General features: G+C 32.0%; 1 protein-coding gene across 3 annotated transcripts in view; it reads right to left on the bottom strand.

Moving 5' to 3' along the window:
- LOC106620269 (ATP-binding cassette sub-family G member 1) overlaps positions 1 to 14,415 on the bottom strand; it is a 38,936-nt gene extending 24,521 nt beyond the window's left edge. Inside the window, exon 1 of one of the 3 annotated variants that reach the window (XM_036366993.2) lies at positions 14,075 to 14,415. The gene's annotated coding sequence lies outside the window, so the exon portion shown is untranslated. Of the gene's footprint in view, positions 1 to 4,634; positions 4,841 to 14,074 lie in introns of those variants that run through there. The other 2 variants (XM_036366994.2, XM_070107548.1) reach the window with 2 other exon arrangements.
- Between the last annotated feature and the right edge of the window lie 3,770 nt (positions 14,416 to 18,185).

Raw genomic sequence — 18,185 nt, 5'->3', positions numbered from 1 at the left:
GTATATAACTTTAGAAGTTGATTATTTTGCCATTGTTCCAATGTTCCGAAAATGCTGCATGCGTTGAAAGACGATTTTGTATGTCAAAAATGCTGCTTGAATAATACAATTATCATTACAAAAAATAAGTGTTTTTATCATCGAATTGTGACTGAAAAATAGATCCATTATGACAATTCTAAACGCAAAAAATTATATGTGAAAGATAGCCAATCAGCCACATCAACGGTAATGCTTTGCATTTGGTGAGTTGAGAAGAACGTGCTGAATTTAGAGTTTCTAAAACCGGGTGAAATCATTAATGGACACCGCTCCGACAACAACTCATCAAATTGAAGTGAGCGATTACCGAAAAACGGCCGGAATTTGCGACTAGACATGAGACAATCATTTTCGATCATGACAACGCTCGGGCCTATGTTGTAGGACCGGTTAAAAACTATTTGGCTAGCGACTAGGAGGTTTTGTCTCACCCGCCTTATAGCCCAGACCATCGCACTTATGAATATCATTTGTTCCAGTCGATGCAGAACGCCTTCACTGAAATACGGTTCACATCAAAACAGGGTATCAAAAATTGGCTTGGCCATCAATTCTCTGCAGTTCTCTTGCGGTGGAATACACAAATTACCACAAAGATGAGAAAATGTTAAAGCTTTAGATGGGCAATACTTTGAAAAATACTCCTACTATAATACATGATTTTCTCAAATAAACGTTTAAATTTTGAAGAAAACACCGCATGAATATACTTACATAATTATACACCTATAATAAGACACATCCGAAATAAACCGAAAAATTACAAGCTATCGCTTATCAAGATGATAGTCGTGTTTACAACTTTTGTACTCTACTTTTTACAAGTCAACATTTTCTAATATAGTCTAAAACTTATTGGAGACTTTGCACTTTTTCTATATTCCATATATTATTATTTTTCGTTCTCAGATACTCTTAACGCTTAGTCGAAGATAAAGCAAACATATTGTTAAAAAGATTATATCAGTGATCTCGGAAAAAATTACATACTTTTAAGTACTGGAGATTACACGTGAATATAACAGGAAATTTGTTATGAAACCGGTTAGTGCATGCCGTCTAGAGGTATTTCATAATATCTATATGCTTGTGGGTAATATCAATTAGTTCCTATACTTATTATACACCATATATGACCTGTGTTGAACTTTCATAAGTGTTTCTATGAATTTTTGTTTACTAAGTGGGTAAAAACTTTAATAATTGTTTAAATAATTGGTATAATACTCCGCTTATAAATAAACATTAAAGCGCGGTTTGTAAAAATATGAAATTAATTTTAATACATAAGTACGCATTGTGTAATTAATAATCATTCAAAGTTTATGTAGGTTTATTTAATGTACATATGTTCTAAAACCCCCTACACGTGTCTTTCAAGAAACGTTGAAAACCGCTTACTTATCAATGAATCAATGTCTTGGTATCGCACTCGCATCTGTAATTATTTTACTTTTCTTAATCACGTTTGTCATATTTAGTGACACGAGCTTGACTTTTGATACGTCAAAATCATATTAAGTAGTAATTAAATTGCAGTGCTACGGTATACATTTATATAATGCGGTTTTGGCTTCGCGAACTACAAAAACGACACGCGCTATTATAGAAAAATAATTACATTTGCTAAACAGGCGGAGTTGGAGTCCGAAGGAGATGACGTCATGACATTCTGTCTAGACAAACGTAGGCCAAAAATTTATAAATGGATGAGTACGGAGGAACAAACAAATTAAAAAGGTTCAGCGTGTCACCATAGCAAAATAAATTTTAAGGCTCGGTATTGGCTCCAACTCCACTTGTGACTCGGAATTCTGATCTTTAACTATGTGAAAACACTTCAATCAGGTTTTATGTGATCAGTATTTTACGTCGATAAGGCAGTTCTTTTTTTACAACATTTGACAGTAATGCATCTATGGGAAAAATAAGTCCTGAAATTTTTATGGTATTGCGGGTATGGTGGAAACTGAAAAATACCACTATTTTTACAAATACCTTCATTATTTTTAAAATTAAACAAAGGGATTAATGACCTCACCATACGACAAAGGCCTCAAAAAAGGTTATGAGCTTCGCTAAAAGTAAACAAATAGGTCAATAACCTCAATATAGGTCAATGAAATCAAAAAAAGGTTGTGAATCTTGTTAAAGGTAAACAAAAGGGTCTAGGCCGCACTATTGTTCAGTGGCCTTAGAAAAGATTGTTAAGTTCGCTAAAGATAAACAAAGGGATCAGGAAAGATAAACAGAAGAGTCACAGCCCACACGGAGGGTAGTTGAAAATGCAACATTTTTTTTTAAACCAAGGCAACATTGTTAATTAAGGTATAAAGTTGTGTTTTAGTGATATCTGTGCCTTATAAATTATATAATCTGAGTCAATTAACCGCTTACTTTACAATAACACGTTCATCAAAAAAAAATAACTTAGTTGATCTTAATATTTTTATTTATACTTTATATTAAAACCGACATTTTCGAAATTATAAGTCTCCGTTGAAGAAAGCCGACGAGTAACGGTTCTAGTATATGAGTATGCACTCGATGCCGGTAGTATTTTGTTACTTAGATATCTAATGATATCAAGTACCCAAAAACAGTCTCTAATGTCGATAAGACCAACCAAAGCATGTGTAGCGCGATATTTTGCATACATAAATTGAAGGTGCAGTTCGTTTGGTTTCTACTAGTCGAATGTTGTAATTTCCTTGAACTTGTTGCTCAACTACTACACACATTATTGTACAAATAATTTACAAATAAAAAAGTTTGAAATAAAAACAACGATGTATGTACACTAAATTTCGGTAGACGCTCAACGAAAGCCAAATAGCGAATGTAAACAAAAGCCGGCAGCCAGAAATGAGCACGAACTCGGTAAATGGGGGAACCGAAGCGTGGCGAATTGCGACGGTATAAAATTGATGTTCCAAGCGAGACGACGAGTAACGGTAATTGAATGACCGCGAAAATGCGCAAACACAACAAACACAAATCAGATATTTAGTATATAAGTATGAGTTTGTGTATAAACAAGGTACAAGTGCTGCATGACGATAGACGTGAGAGGAATACGCAAGGCGATTTGTCTTCTAATTATGGGCAAGACGGCTCCAAAACGCCACTTGCCGGCGCGTAAATATCAATTACAAAAGTAGTGACAAAGCAGTTTTTATTTGCGGAAAGTTTCAGGGTTTTTTTTCAATGGCGCCGCTAATAAAGTTATGTATACAAAATTTAAAGGACATATGTATGTATGTGTGCATAAATGCAGGTGTTTTCTTCTCATTAAAAAAATATAAGCTCTTGTGAAGGGACAAAATGAAGGCCGCAGAATTTATAAAGATTATAGACAAGAGCATTTTAAAAATGGTCACAGAAAAACTAATTATTATTCATCGGTCGCAGTATTCGCCAGAAACTTAACCATAATTCATAAAATACTGAGGAAGTCCAAGCACTTTTGTAGCTTACCCGCTGTTGGTATTATTTAAGATATGCGGCACTTTTAACTTAGCAGTCTCAAGTTCTTTTCATATGCATATAAAATATATTTAAGACGCTCATAGTAAGCCTATTTACCTAGATTCAACCATAGCTTCTACCTGTGCAGCCCTTGGCAGGCGATAGCGCGACCCTCCGATTTTATTTAAGCTGACAAAGCTTCTCATAAGATCCATATAGCAGCATCGAACTTTCGAAAAAAATTCCTAAAGATTACTCATACGCCCTGTCAAGTCGAACGAATTTCTCTTCGACTACAGAATAGAAAGTTTTACTTGCCTAATGGTTATTTGTAACACTTAGAACTAATCGAGATAGTCATAGAGTTATATGTATATATATATATATATATATACGCTTATTATTTAGATATATATATATATATATATATATACAATATATATATGACTAGATGATTTAAATGCCGGGTCACTGTTCGTCCATCCATCCGCAACATGTTTTAGCAATATTCTTTTGTTCCTAAAAGGAGGAAATGTTTCAAATGTCTGCAGCGGTGTTTGTGACGATGACATCATTTTTTTATTACATAGTTTGTTTAGGAGTTGGTATTCTGATATTGTGCACGGATCGATGTTCCGCCTCGTCTTTTTGCAATCACAATGTAGTTATATAGTGATTTAAGCGGTAAGACAGTCAGTTTTTCTTTATCGGAATTAACTGGTATTTCATCCGATCAGAAACCATTCTTTCACCAAGAAATATCAATTTAGATCGGTAGCGCATCATGAGATGTTATAAGAGGAGATGGCGAAAATTGCTACTGTGCTGAGAAATCGTCACTTTGCAGTTCATAAGATTACATTGAATCCCAATTTTGTGAAACTAACCTCTTTGACGGATGCCCCGCAAAAAACTGATGTTTTTTATTTTATTCCATTTTTTACGTTTATTATTAATAAATAATGCACATTTCAGTTCTTTTGTTATGCAAAAAATATGAAGAAATGTTTACCTTCAAAATTAAAAATTCACTTTCAATTCTTTGTTTATTCATTATTAATTTTTATTGACCTTTACTTATTTAATAACTTTCAAAAGTTATAATAAGGACATATGTAACTGACCCATGTTGTTATATCGCCATGATCACACATTTTTATGGAATCTTTGAAAACTTTATTTTCACTTAACATTATTTCCGACAATTCAATGCAATTAAAATGTCACGCTTCAAAAACACTATAAAACAGTTATCTTTTGTTGCAAAATAAAAACATTATACGACACGCGCGTAGCAATCGATTGTTGCTGCCACATCGAGTCGGCTAAGGAAACTACTAAACTACTGAAATACTAAAATTTTGCTAGCACTGATGCACATAAATGAATTTGTATGTATGTGCGTCATGGTCATACATATGCACATAATAATTTTGTGATATTTGAAATAAGGACGGTTTCGGGCCCGTGTTACATGTGCAACATGTGATTTGCGTCTGAGCTAGAGATATGTCTTCACTTTCTTTAGCACCCACATTAACATAGTTTAAAACGAAAAATGGCGGAAAAAAAATAAAATTTTGATCACACTTTTTGTTATATTTTTTATACCTTCATAAGCAGGGTCTATTAAGTCGGTCACGAAGTTTGTAACATCCAGAAGGAAGCGTCGAGACCATATAAAATATATATACGAATGATCAGCATGATGAGCTCAGTCAATTTAGCCATGTCCGTTTATTTGTCCGTCTGTACATACACGAACTAGTTCTTCAGTTTTTGAGGTATCCATCTGAAAATTTGAACCAGTTCTTTTCTCTCCAAAAAGCTTATTTGTCGGACTATATAACTATACTATATAGCTGCCATACAAACTGATCGATCAAAAGTAAGTCCTTGTATGGAAAATTTTTTTTATTTGACAAGATGTCTTCACCTAATTTGGCATGGATTACTGGCTTAGATCGGACCTATATACCATTTAGCTATTATATAAACTGACCAATCAAAATTAAGATATAGATCTTTTTATACCCTTTTATGCTACCATAAATGTGCCTGTAAAGGCTATTATAGCTATATATTTATATATATAAGTTATATTTTTTTATTGTTTATATTTTATCATAATTTAATTAAGGTTTAATAACGGAACGCGTGATTATTGTCATCTGTCCATTTTTTACTTCGATTTTTTTAAATCAGGAGAACAAGTTTATACTAGTTTATCTTTGATGAAAATCATCAGTTTTAAATCGAACCCACAACCTACATACTAACAGCCGCCTTACATCAAACAAGAACTCACAGGCCACGGCTAGTGGCGTTTTTATTTGGCGACAAACGCGCAGAGAGCATTGAGACCGCTGCCTTTTCCAATGATATCATTTTTACGATGAATGCGAATAAAGTTGTTGTTGTTTCTATTTTACGCTATCTATGTGTGCATTTGGCGATTTTTGTTGTAGGTGTAATACGTTTTTTTTTTCTGCCTTTAGTTTTTGTTTTTGTGCATTTTCTATAGCAATTTCTTGGTGTGGTCTCTTGCAATTTTTGTTGTTGCTTATTATACTCACAAAGTCAATTGAATGGCGTCTGCTGACTGTGGCCCACGCTCTAATGCGCTCATCTAACCATACAAATGGCACAATCAAAGAATTAGAATGCTCATTGTGCATGCGTACTTACACATCTCTACATATGTATGTATGTATAAATATACATACATAGATGTAAACAAATATTTATACACAAATATATGTATCTACTCATATCCATATGTAGGAGTATGTTTTACTGCAAGTATGTATAAATATTCGTTGTATGTATGTAAGTATGTACGTATGTCTACTATGATTACATTAGAAAGCAAAGTGAGCATACAATTATTAGCTACAAACAAACAACAGCAACAGTTCTTTATTTACAGTGCAGAGTAAAGAATTTCAATAATGAAATTGGGAGTTAGAATGTGGTTGGGGCCAATTATCGCAGTGAAAAGCTCTCATCATTTCATGTCAAAGGACATCGTCATGTGAAACACACCAGTTGCTTCAATGAAACTGAAAAAAACGTCGACGAGTAGCGGTTGAACTGAGTAGTACGTGCAGAGGTATAAAATATTCATGAGCTTAATTCAATTTTGCTTTTCATTTGTAACTTGCATAACGCAATTTGTTGCACCTGGAAGCTAATATTTCTCCCATAACGGTAAAAAAATGGAAATGAATAAAAACAAGAAAAAACTTTAACTTCGGTTTCACTGAAGCTATAATATCCTTCACAGGTACATTTCTTATAGCATAAAAGGGTATAAAAAGATCTTTAACATGATTTTGATCGATCCGTTTGTATGACAGCTATACTCTAAAGTTGTCCGATATCGACTGTTACAAAAAATGGGCGGTTTCGCGAGGGGAAACGGACTGTGCAAAATTTCAGATCGAAATCCCAAAAACTGTGGGAGTAGTTCGCGTATATACAGACAGACGGACACGGCTAAATCGACTAAGCTACGCTTATCTCTATATTTTATAAAGTCTCCGACGTTTTCTTCTAGTGCTGAATCACAATGCACCAGTCGCTAAAGTTATAGCTGTAGATTATATACTTGTACATAGATAAGAGAAAACAATTTGCTGAAGTGAACTCCCTTTGTCTTTATAAAGATCAACAAATCTAAATACAGCATTTATAGAAATTCAAGATAATATAAATATACTTATATGCCGACTTTCTAACCTAACGGATTAAATAAAGAAAACTATAATATGTCGAACGAAAAGTAATGAATATATATTTTAACTACAAGCTAGGGTCAGAAGTGATAACAAAGTACAGGTGTATATTTAGAGGCTGTAAAACAAACATAATCAACTTGATAAGAGCGAAGAAAAGCACAAGAATAAAGGATCAAATCAAGTTCGAATAAATATCACATCGGACAAAAGTTTATTGGAATTTCTGTTTTGGTTAGAAAGAATTAGATAAAGTTAGGAACTGAGCGCAATGTCTATCTATCTCAATTCAAACTTTCTGAGATTATTCCTACGTATATTTACTAACAATTCCAGTTTTGAAACGGCAAAGATATGTACATACATATGTATATTGGGGTTAAAAATACAAATATATGAACCTACATACATGTACTTATGTATAAAAATATTTATCGCGTAAATTGACGCAACGACTATGCGTCAATTGATGACATCATATATGATGAATATATTTATGATTACTGTACATATAACATTTTTTCACATACATATACACCTCTTTCTTATATCATTTTCTCTACCCTCGTCAGTCTCCTTAGTACAATTTCTCTTGCCTATAAATTTGATAACAGGTTAAGGTTATTGTAATACATCACGCTTTTAGGTATGTACAATATATACATATATACATAATACTAGTACATTCACTTTAACCCTTAGTACAACGAAATAAATATAAATCAGTGAGTGACTAACATCTCCTTTAACAGATTATTTGTAATATATTTTGTCATTTATACTGCTTCACAAGAGTTTTATCATCTCATTTGTATCAAAAACATTGGACAAAACTTGGTTTTGCTGTTTTACAAAATTCTGAATTATTGACCTCATATCATTGATACTTAGTTCTAAGGGTTAAATGTGCATTCTATATGACGCAGCAATTTACCATAATTGGCAACAGACACATAAATGCGTATCAAAGGAATGACATAATATTAGCAGTAGTACACATTGTTCACCATGACAGTCTCTACAATAATTTTTGTTTGTATTAACTACGATATGCATATGAATGCTAGGGTGAACGATTGATTTTGTACAAAAAAAATGTAATAAAACATTACTGAATATAAAAATTAAACAAGACAATAAAAACTTAGCTTTATACAATGCTTAAAAGTACTGGGCAGGAATCAATCTTACCTATTGTCTGTTGATAATAAATAAAAATAAACTACCTTCAAATTCTTGAAAAATTTTTGTCAAACATGGCAAGGAGCACTCAGATTTTTATTTAAGGGTTGTTTGCCATATTCTATTCCATTATCTCCAGTTGAGACTAAATATGTGTAAGTGCTTTGATATAAATCCAAAATGCCTAGAAAATCAGCTACCGGCTAAGAAAATGACAAATTCTAAGAAACGAAATCTCTTTTAGTAACATTATCTCTAATGGGAGCTAAGACTATAGGCATGTGTATGCGCAGTTATTCCTATATCCGCAACCGAATCTGAGAAATCGGTTTAAAATTCAAAATTTCTTATATTACTTAAAACAGTTTAAGATCGCGTTTTTCTAATCATATTGACCTATTTTTGTACCCTGAAGCGGGGTACATTCAGTTTACCACGAAGTTCATAACAGCCAGAAGGAAACGTCGGAGGCTCTATAAAGCATATATGTACATACTTATATTAAGGTGGGTCAAAAAAACAAATGTTTTTTTTCACTTTATACTCTGAAAAGGACATATCTAAGAAAGGCTCGCCAAGTATGAGCTCTTAATTGTAACGGGAAGGTACTCCACCTAACGGTTTTCTATTTTTTGCTTATTATCAAATACAAAAATTCATATCTCGCTTCCAACTACTTGAAAACATATTTCGTTTTGCGAATTGTGTAGGAAATTGAAACGAAATAAACATATTTTTATACTCTTTAATGCTATAAGAAATGAACCTGTGAAGGGTGTGATACCTTCGGTGCGGCGGAAGTTAACGTTATATTTTATTTTATTTCCCTATGTGACCTAGCTATAAGACTAAGATGGGTCCTTTTATATACACAGATTTGAAAGTATTAAACTAAGTATTAACTGAGAATCAAACACAAAACCAGACCTGGAGAACGCACATATTAACGAGCGTTTATTTCTCTGCTTAAAACTTCAAAACTTACATATATTTGCTCGTAAGCTCGTTTCTGCCATATACAACTATTTTAAGATTATCACCTCTTCAGTAGAAACAAAAACAACTATACATGATACTACTAATGGTGATTAACTCATCGTAGCATACTAATTATGGAGATTTCATTACATTTAAGTTTTTAAACTCAACTCAAAAAGAAGTCCACAGCTCTGACACTTAATGTTTTAATTTTCTAACATGTTTAAATTATATAATAAAATTTCAGTAACACGAAAGGAAATTTTATAAAATCGTTTACTAGTACAAATATATTTAATTACTAGAATTATGGGCGATCAACCTAATTTACCTAATATACACATACACATATACATACCTATATATCGCCACTTAAAATACAAAATAACGTAACAGCACTTTTAATAAGTTTACATGTGAAGGAAAAAACGGTATGAAATAGAAACTCCTTATATGGGTATGAAACAAAATTTCAAATTTAATTAAAAATTGTTGATATTTGATAGAAGCTAAAAGTTTTGTAAATATGATGTATTAAATCGTAATCAATAGAAAAAATTTCGAATTTTCTAATCATGCGTGACGATATACTTGTTACTTATTTATACTTACATGCGAGTACAAAACATTTTATTTGTTGCAACAAGTGTTCGAGTTCACAGGCGTGCAGTATTTGCACGAAAGTCTTTATAAATATTGAGTTATAATGTTGTTGTTGTTTTTTTTTTTTTTAATGATACACATGTGTATATTTGTACAAACATATAAAAGTAATAGGAGCATCAATTCCCACCATATTTGCTGTGTTAATTGTGGCATTTCTTTATTCTCCAAGGGAACATCACTGGAAAATTTATGATGCCGGCAAATTACTATATAATATAATATTATACGATAATATTTGTTGTAGCGAAAAGCATTTGTTTCAGCTTATTGACGTATGTACATATGTGTAAATGTAAAAACATATTAACAGTAAATTCTTGTTTTTAAATGTGTTGTTTTAGTTGAGTACATGTCACTAATTTTAAGAACCCATAATAAGTAACAGGCATAATATTTATAATTACTTTGAAAATTACTCAGCAGTTTTATGAGAAAATAACAGATTTACCATATGCACGTATATACATATGCCATATATATGTATGCGATGTATATATACATATATATATACATATAAATATCTATGTAATTGAACAAACTTTTAAAAAATAGTATACCCACTCGATGTACATATGTACACATTTGTGCAGTGCCATAAAATGCTATAATTATAAGGAACAAATTGAAGGTATTCAAAGAAACACTTAATTGCCATAAAAGGCTATTTCGACATTAATGCCGTATAAATGTTGATTTTTCGATTTTTTAAAACATTCGAAAATTGGAAATGTAATTTGTTTCTGTTTCATACCCTGTACAGGCTTACGTGACGACTTTTACATACATACATTTATTATTAATTAAATACCAATTAGGGTCTAAATTGCTGAAATCACCTTAATTGATATAATACGAGTATAACTGATAAATTATTAAAATATTATCCTCAAAATGGTCGATGTCATTATTATTATAACCTAAACGCAAGATCTGAAGATAGTGAACTGAAATTTTGCCTCCTTTTCTCCCCAAGAAGCGGCTCATTTGTCGGAACCACCGATATCGGATCGATCGATCAAAATCAAGTCCTTGTATAGAAAACCATTTTATTTGACAAATTATCTTCACAAAATTCGGCATAGATTATTGTTCCAGGCAATGTTACAATCTCCGAACATATTGTTTAGAGTGGACCACTATAGCATAAAGCTGTCATATAAACTGACCGATCAAAATCAATGTAGAAATCTTCATAAAATATCTTTTTCCTTATTAAGTAATTATAATTCGACTTGAAGGTTGTTTCATCAAACAACTTGGCTAGAAAAAACTAACAACCGAACAATCCGTGACGTTTTCAGATTAAGTGTGAAATGTATTATAGCTCCAATGCAGCCGAAATTAAAGTTTTTTCTTGTTTTCTTTTTAATGTGTTTATACTCTTGCAACATGTTGCTACAGAGTATAATTGTTTTGTTCACCTAACGGTTGTTTGTATCACCTAAAACTTATCGAGATAGATGTAGGGTTATGTACAATATATACAAATAATCAGGATGACGAGTTGAAATCCGAAAATCTGCCTGTCCGTCCGTCTGTCTGTGCAACTTGTAACTTGAGTAAAAGTTAAGATATCGTAATTAAACTTGGTCCACCTGTTCCTTGATCCACCTAAGAACGAGTTTGTAGATAGGCGTAATCGGACTACTGCCACATCCACAAAACCTCATTAAACAAAAACCTATAAAGTGCCATAATTACTTGTAAGCACTAAATTAAGATATAGAAGTGTAATTTGGCACAGGTAATCGCAGCAGTAAGTTAGGGATAAAAATTTTGAAAAAATGGGATTTCTACCGACACTGTAAAAATTAATAAAATCTGAAGATAGCCCACTCCCCATATATCGGTACTGTTAAAAACTACTTAAAGCGTGATAAATCAATGACTAAATACCCTCGATACCCTGGTATGAGAGATTTTGCGGTCAAAATTGGACGATGAGCGTGGTGCCGGGTATTTTTTAGTGAAATCACATATCTCGGGACCTGCTTAACCGATTTAGAGCAAATTTGGTATATAACATTCTTTTGATATGTTACAATGTGATATTTCCCCATTTTCATTCGGGGGTGTTTCGGACTACAATCACGCCTACTTCCCATATAATACAATTTTAAATTCCATCTCATTCTTTCTATTGATTGAAATTCATAGAAGATCCTTTCTTGAAAATAGTATGTCTGTATGTATAAAATCGGTTGAATCGGGTCAATACTTAGCCCTCATATACCTAATATAAAGATTTTTGAATTTCCGTGTGACTTTATACCGCATATATTGATAAAAATCGGATCAATACTACCCCCATTATTATTACACCTGAAGGAATTTTCCGCGAGAATTTTGCAAGAGTATAAAATGTTCGATTACACCCAAACTTAGCGCTTCCTTACTTGTTTTTACTTCAATTTTTTTTAATTTTTTCTGTTTAACTAAATTTTTAATATCTTATATATGTACCTATGTATGAATGTACGTATGTTATTAGATTTTGTTTTATTTTATTCTGCCCGAATCTGCATTCTAGAAAATAATTTATTTCAAAAATTAATTATGGAAATCGCAGAAACATTTTATAATTATAAATACAAAAAATATATGTTTATATGTACATAAATATAAAATTAAAAGTGACTTATGCAGAGAACTTGTTAAAGAAGCAGTATACGGCAAAAAAAATATACTAAGAATAGTAAAAATATCTTATATAATAAAAAAATATCTCTACCGAAATTATGTCTGTAGCAAAATATTCTCAGACAAGAAAAATAATCCCCATAATATTATTATTATTTACTGGCTTATTTATAAGATTGCCAATATCTTGCTTTTTAATATTAATTTTTAAATTTTTTAAAAATCTGAAAAAATGTTAATTAGTGAAATCACATACATAACTTTTAAAAAGAAGTATTAAAAATATTTTCTCGTATTTTATTTTATGAATATTATTATCCTTTATTTAAACAACTTAACAACAATATTAAGCTTTTCCCCACATTTATTATTCGGTTGTGCGATCAGCTTTCATAACACAATACCAGAAATTTCGGCAATCATTTCCGTATTGCCAAAAAATTTATTATACCACAAATTGCAGATCCCAAACTGGACTTTTCCTAACTGGCGCTGCTTGAATACACGATATAAGTTTTATTGTTTTATTTTTTTTTTTTGTCGATTTCAAGACAAATATAATTTCAGAAAACATATAGTTAGCTAATATGACATCGTGGGCAGTTAGAGCTTTTGGATAACGTGTCAGAAATACCATATTCGACCTGCTGCTATGAAATACATATGTACTTCCTATTTCATTGTGACTGATTCGACGAAAAGGATCTGGTTCTTCAAAAATGTCCTCGTCTATGAGGATTTTCTTGCTGATTCCTATACCTTAATTTACGGAACAACTCTGTACGATGCTACAGTGTCCCGTTAACTAACACATATTTACCCTGTTTTAATTTTTGTAGACAAAAAGTTAAGCTCTTCGCTGTCTATATACCAAAATTAGGCATGCTGGTCTGCACACAACAGCGCCCAACAGTCCTGTAATAGCTTATAACGTGAGACGTTTAATCAACCCGAAAGAAATATTTCGGTAAACAACTAATCTTACGATAATACCGATTTCTCAGAAACATAATCATGTAGACATCGATTTCAGTGAGTTTTAACAACAGTAATCACTTTTTCTACAAGTATAGCGGGCTTCTATGAATAAAACCCCAACTCTAAAGAACTTAAATACTGGAGCATAATGAAGAAAATTAAATTTTATATACCATATAAGAAATAAGATAATCGAAATGCAGGAATTCACACATAATCGTAAGATCCTTATTTAATATAATATAATAATAAGTGTATTACAAATTATTGGGTTCTTACAACTTTTTAAAGAGTTTTTTTTTATATAGTAATTGTTTTTTGTTTAAATTTTTTTTTTTTAATTTTTTTTTTGCAACTAAAATTTTTTCTCACAAAGTGCTTACATGATATTCAAAGCCAAATTTAAAAAATAGTTTAAGTTTTATAAACCACTTTATTTTTTTTATCCTTTATCGGAAACACTTATCCGAAATATTATTATTACGAATGTTTTCGATTTTTTGTTTATTTTATTTATATATTTATTTATTTTTTTTTTTTGTTTATTTTCCGACTCCGATACTTTACGCAATCACAATACAAAATCTTACACTTTGCCAGCACGTTTGAACTGAAAACCCAAAAGCCCAGAAAGGTAGTTAAACTTAAGAACTTCCGAGTTTTCGAACTAGTTACTATAAGTTCCGCGTTGTTTCGATGGTATTTGCCGACTGGCTTCTAATATTTTTAGTTATTCGCTAAAAAGCAATATACAAACTCGCTCCAATCGACGGCACACTTATTCGCACACATATCTACATAAGTACGTCAATACCTGAGTTTGTAGGTATGTCTTCAAGAAACAGCAGCAGCCGACGCCAGTGATACGACAGTTCATTTTATAGTGACTTGATTGTTGAGAATGAGAAGCGCAAAAGCAACGATACAATTAACTATGTAGTTATAATTATCAGCAACACGATATACGAATATATATGTATATATGTACATTATTGTATATGGTACATATGTAGGTATGTATGTATGTATCACACATTTATTACGAGCAAATATTACGTTAAATTAGCGGCAGTCAGCCGAGACCTGAGTTTTGAGTTCAGGAAACCCCAGTTAGAGACTTTGCGAGCGCGAGCGCAAGCGCTTCAATCGGATTTGCGAATCGAAACCGCGACTAACTACGCGCCTTCTATCCCGGGCTTAAAGATTATAATTTATGTATGCAACTATATACCTACATGTACAGGAAAATATATTTTTTTGCATTGCGACCTAAGGTCAATTGTGTCCCTCACTCTTTCACACGGACCCACCAACATTCTGATAAATTTCAGGATACTGCTGGGCGCTATTGCGGCGATGTGATCTCTATTCAGATATATAGATCCTATATATAGATGATCATTAAATACCCGAATACAATCAGCAGCCGAATGAATGGTTATTGTTCGATGAAAGTCGAGCGGTCGAAAACACAACAGCCGACCAGTTTTACTATTTTTCGATATTCACATGAAAATTGACATCGAGATCAAAACTAAAGGGTTATACAAAAAATTAAATAAATATTTATAATCATAGAGGGTTTGGAACGTGGAACCTATTGCATAAGGATATCCCAATTTTGTTCATTATAACCGAGCCAATTATCGGTTAAATCATACTTTGTCTAAGGAATATTTCTATTTCAGTGAGTTTATGATATACATATAAGGATATATAGTATACTCATGTGCTGTTCAATTATGGCAGCATTAATAGTTTCTCAAGCGACTAACAAAATCATCCATCAGCTATACATCCATACTTCTTCGATTTCTCTGGCCTATTGACAAACTTATACTGCTAAACTACTGGGGCACATACAGCTATTGTCCAAATAATAGTATAAGTAGCAATGTTGATTGGAAAATATTTTTTTACTAGGTCTTTCATTTTGGCGTAAAGTCGCCAAATTTGAAGAACATTCATAACAAATTATATAAGTCTATTTGAACATGCGAAAATACCGTTTATAATATTCGTCTAACTTAAAAAAGAAACAATTTTTTGATCCTCTCTGTCAGGGTATTGTGCGTATCTTTAATGACACTTCTCTCGTTATTGACTGACTTAATAAATTAAAACACCGTAGATCAGTTAGTAAAATTTTTTTTATTTAAAAAAACCCTATTAAAAGCGATAATTTAGAAAGCACAAAATTAAATTAGCAGTTTGGAAGTTTTTTTAGCTTTATCTTCGCAATACATAAATACGTATGTGGTCTTATACATGTATATAATATTGTAGAATTAAGCTTATTACATAACACAACCAATAAAGCTAGTTCGGCTACCTACTTGAAAAAATAAATTATATAATCGCTTAAGAACACAAGAGCACAAACTTCATTAACATCTCATTAATATTAAAAACAAAAGAAATAAACCATTAAATACATATACATATGTAGTTCAAAACTAGTTAAAAAATTAACGGAGTCAAAATAAAAACAAGTAAGGAATCGCTAGGTTCGGGTGTAACCGAGAATTGCATACTCTTGCAACTTGCAAGGATCAAATCCGGGGAAACTCCTTCAATTAATTAATTTTATAAATATTTAACTCATACACTGACCGACATTTTGAGTGGTATATGGGGATTTGGGTAATTCGTAGACCAATATCACATATTTTCGGCATGAAACTATAGTCCAATGTCCAATATTATCCATTCAGTTAATTTTGTTAAGATATATCACATATTGACCGATATATACGGTAAGTCAATCAGAAGTTTGAAAATCTTATATTTGGTATATGAGAGATAGGGATAGTATTGAACCTCTTTTATCTATTAGCCTTAGCCTAACCTAACCTAACATATTATTAACAGAAAAAGATGATCTCTGAGTTTCATTAAGGTACCTCACATACCAGCACCAATATATGCGGGAAAAAATCAACCGGATGTTTTAAAATTCTGATATTAGTTATATAGCGGCTAAGGCAAGACTCGATTTTATCTATTTTATGCACAAAGATACATTGTTATAAAAAAACACACCAATTCAATTTCATTAAAATAACTCGCATATTCACCGACATTTGCGGTATAAAGTTATGGAGGACCCATTATTGTCACACGGGCATATTGATATCAGATAAAGTATTTCTCTGAATTTCTATAATATATCCCACAAATTGACAGATATATTCTTAAAAAAAGTTTGCAATAGGAATTGGGTCCATATATTCGGTACCTAGGGGCTTGAACAGTTTTATTTCGAATTAAATAAAATTTGGTCATAACCTGGCACACTTCAAAGTCAGTATTCGTGCAAATTTTTATCCCGATACTTTCATTGGTGCTAAATTCGTATACTGGAAATGTAAAAGAATGCGATGGAATTTAAAATTGTGTTATAGGTATGTGAAGTAGACGTGCTTGTAGTCCGATATCATCATCCCATTTTTACATTGCAGCATAAGAATTTATTTATTTATAGATTTATCACGCTTTTAGTAGTTTTTAACTGTACCATCTTCATCCATTTTTATAGTGTCAGTAGTGGTCTTAAGAGATTTATACTGAGCGAATTTGGTTATTATAACTATGTATATTGGTTTAGGAGATATGTATATTAAACCTCCTATAGGCCGGGACCAGGCCCATTTGTTCAAAATTTTTGACCCACAGGTGTGCCCCTTGCTACTGCAATCTCAAGTACCAAATTACAGTTCTAACAGTATCTTAATTAACTGCTTAGTTATGATATTTTGATACCGATTACGCCCATCTACGAACTCGTCCTAATTTTTTTTACCAAGGAACACGTGTACCAAGTTTCATTGTGACATCTTAATTTTTACTCCAGGTACAGCTTGCACGGACGGACGGACAGACAGACGGACCGATAGACAGTCAATCCGAATTCAACTCGTCTTGTCATCCTGATCTTTTATACATATATCCGTATATCTATCTCGATTAGTTTGATACAAACAACAGTTAGGTGAACAAAACTATTATACTCTTTAGCAACATGTTGCAAGAGTATAAAAGAAAACAGTATTAAGTATACATATGTATATATATATGTATAAACTATTTCTAAATCATGACTTGCTCTTTCAGTCACCCATTCAATGATTTCAGATGTTATGACTAGCTTGCCAGCAGTTTTATTAGCTCCACGGCATTGTAAGTTTTCGATGGAGCATTTTCGAATTCCACTCCAATGTTGTTTTCAGCTTCAATGTCAATGTCACTGACACAACAACTGACTGCTGATTGCGTGCACATGCGCTCTTTTAATTACTTACATACTTACATAATAAAGCGTAATTTGGCAAGAAATACTCAAACTATTCGGATATACATATATACTCGTACAAGCCTACATATGGTATTGTTTAGAATTCTAAATTAATTTGAAACTCTATCAAATCCTATCGATAAATTTACCAATCGATCTTCTTCAGATTTTGATGTATATATTTATATGTATGTATATAT

The sequence above is a fragment of the Bactrocera oleae genome, chromosome 3 (assembly GCF_042242935.1).
Source record: "Bactrocera oleae isolate idBacOlea1 chromosome 3, idBacOlea1, whole genome shotgun sequence".
Lineage (NCBI taxonomy): Eukaryota > Metazoa > Arthropoda > Insecta > Diptera > Tephritidae > Bactrocera > Bactrocera oleae.
The sequence above is the reverse complement of the archived record's forward strand: the minus strand, read 5'-3'. Positions and strand labels throughout refer to the sequence as shown.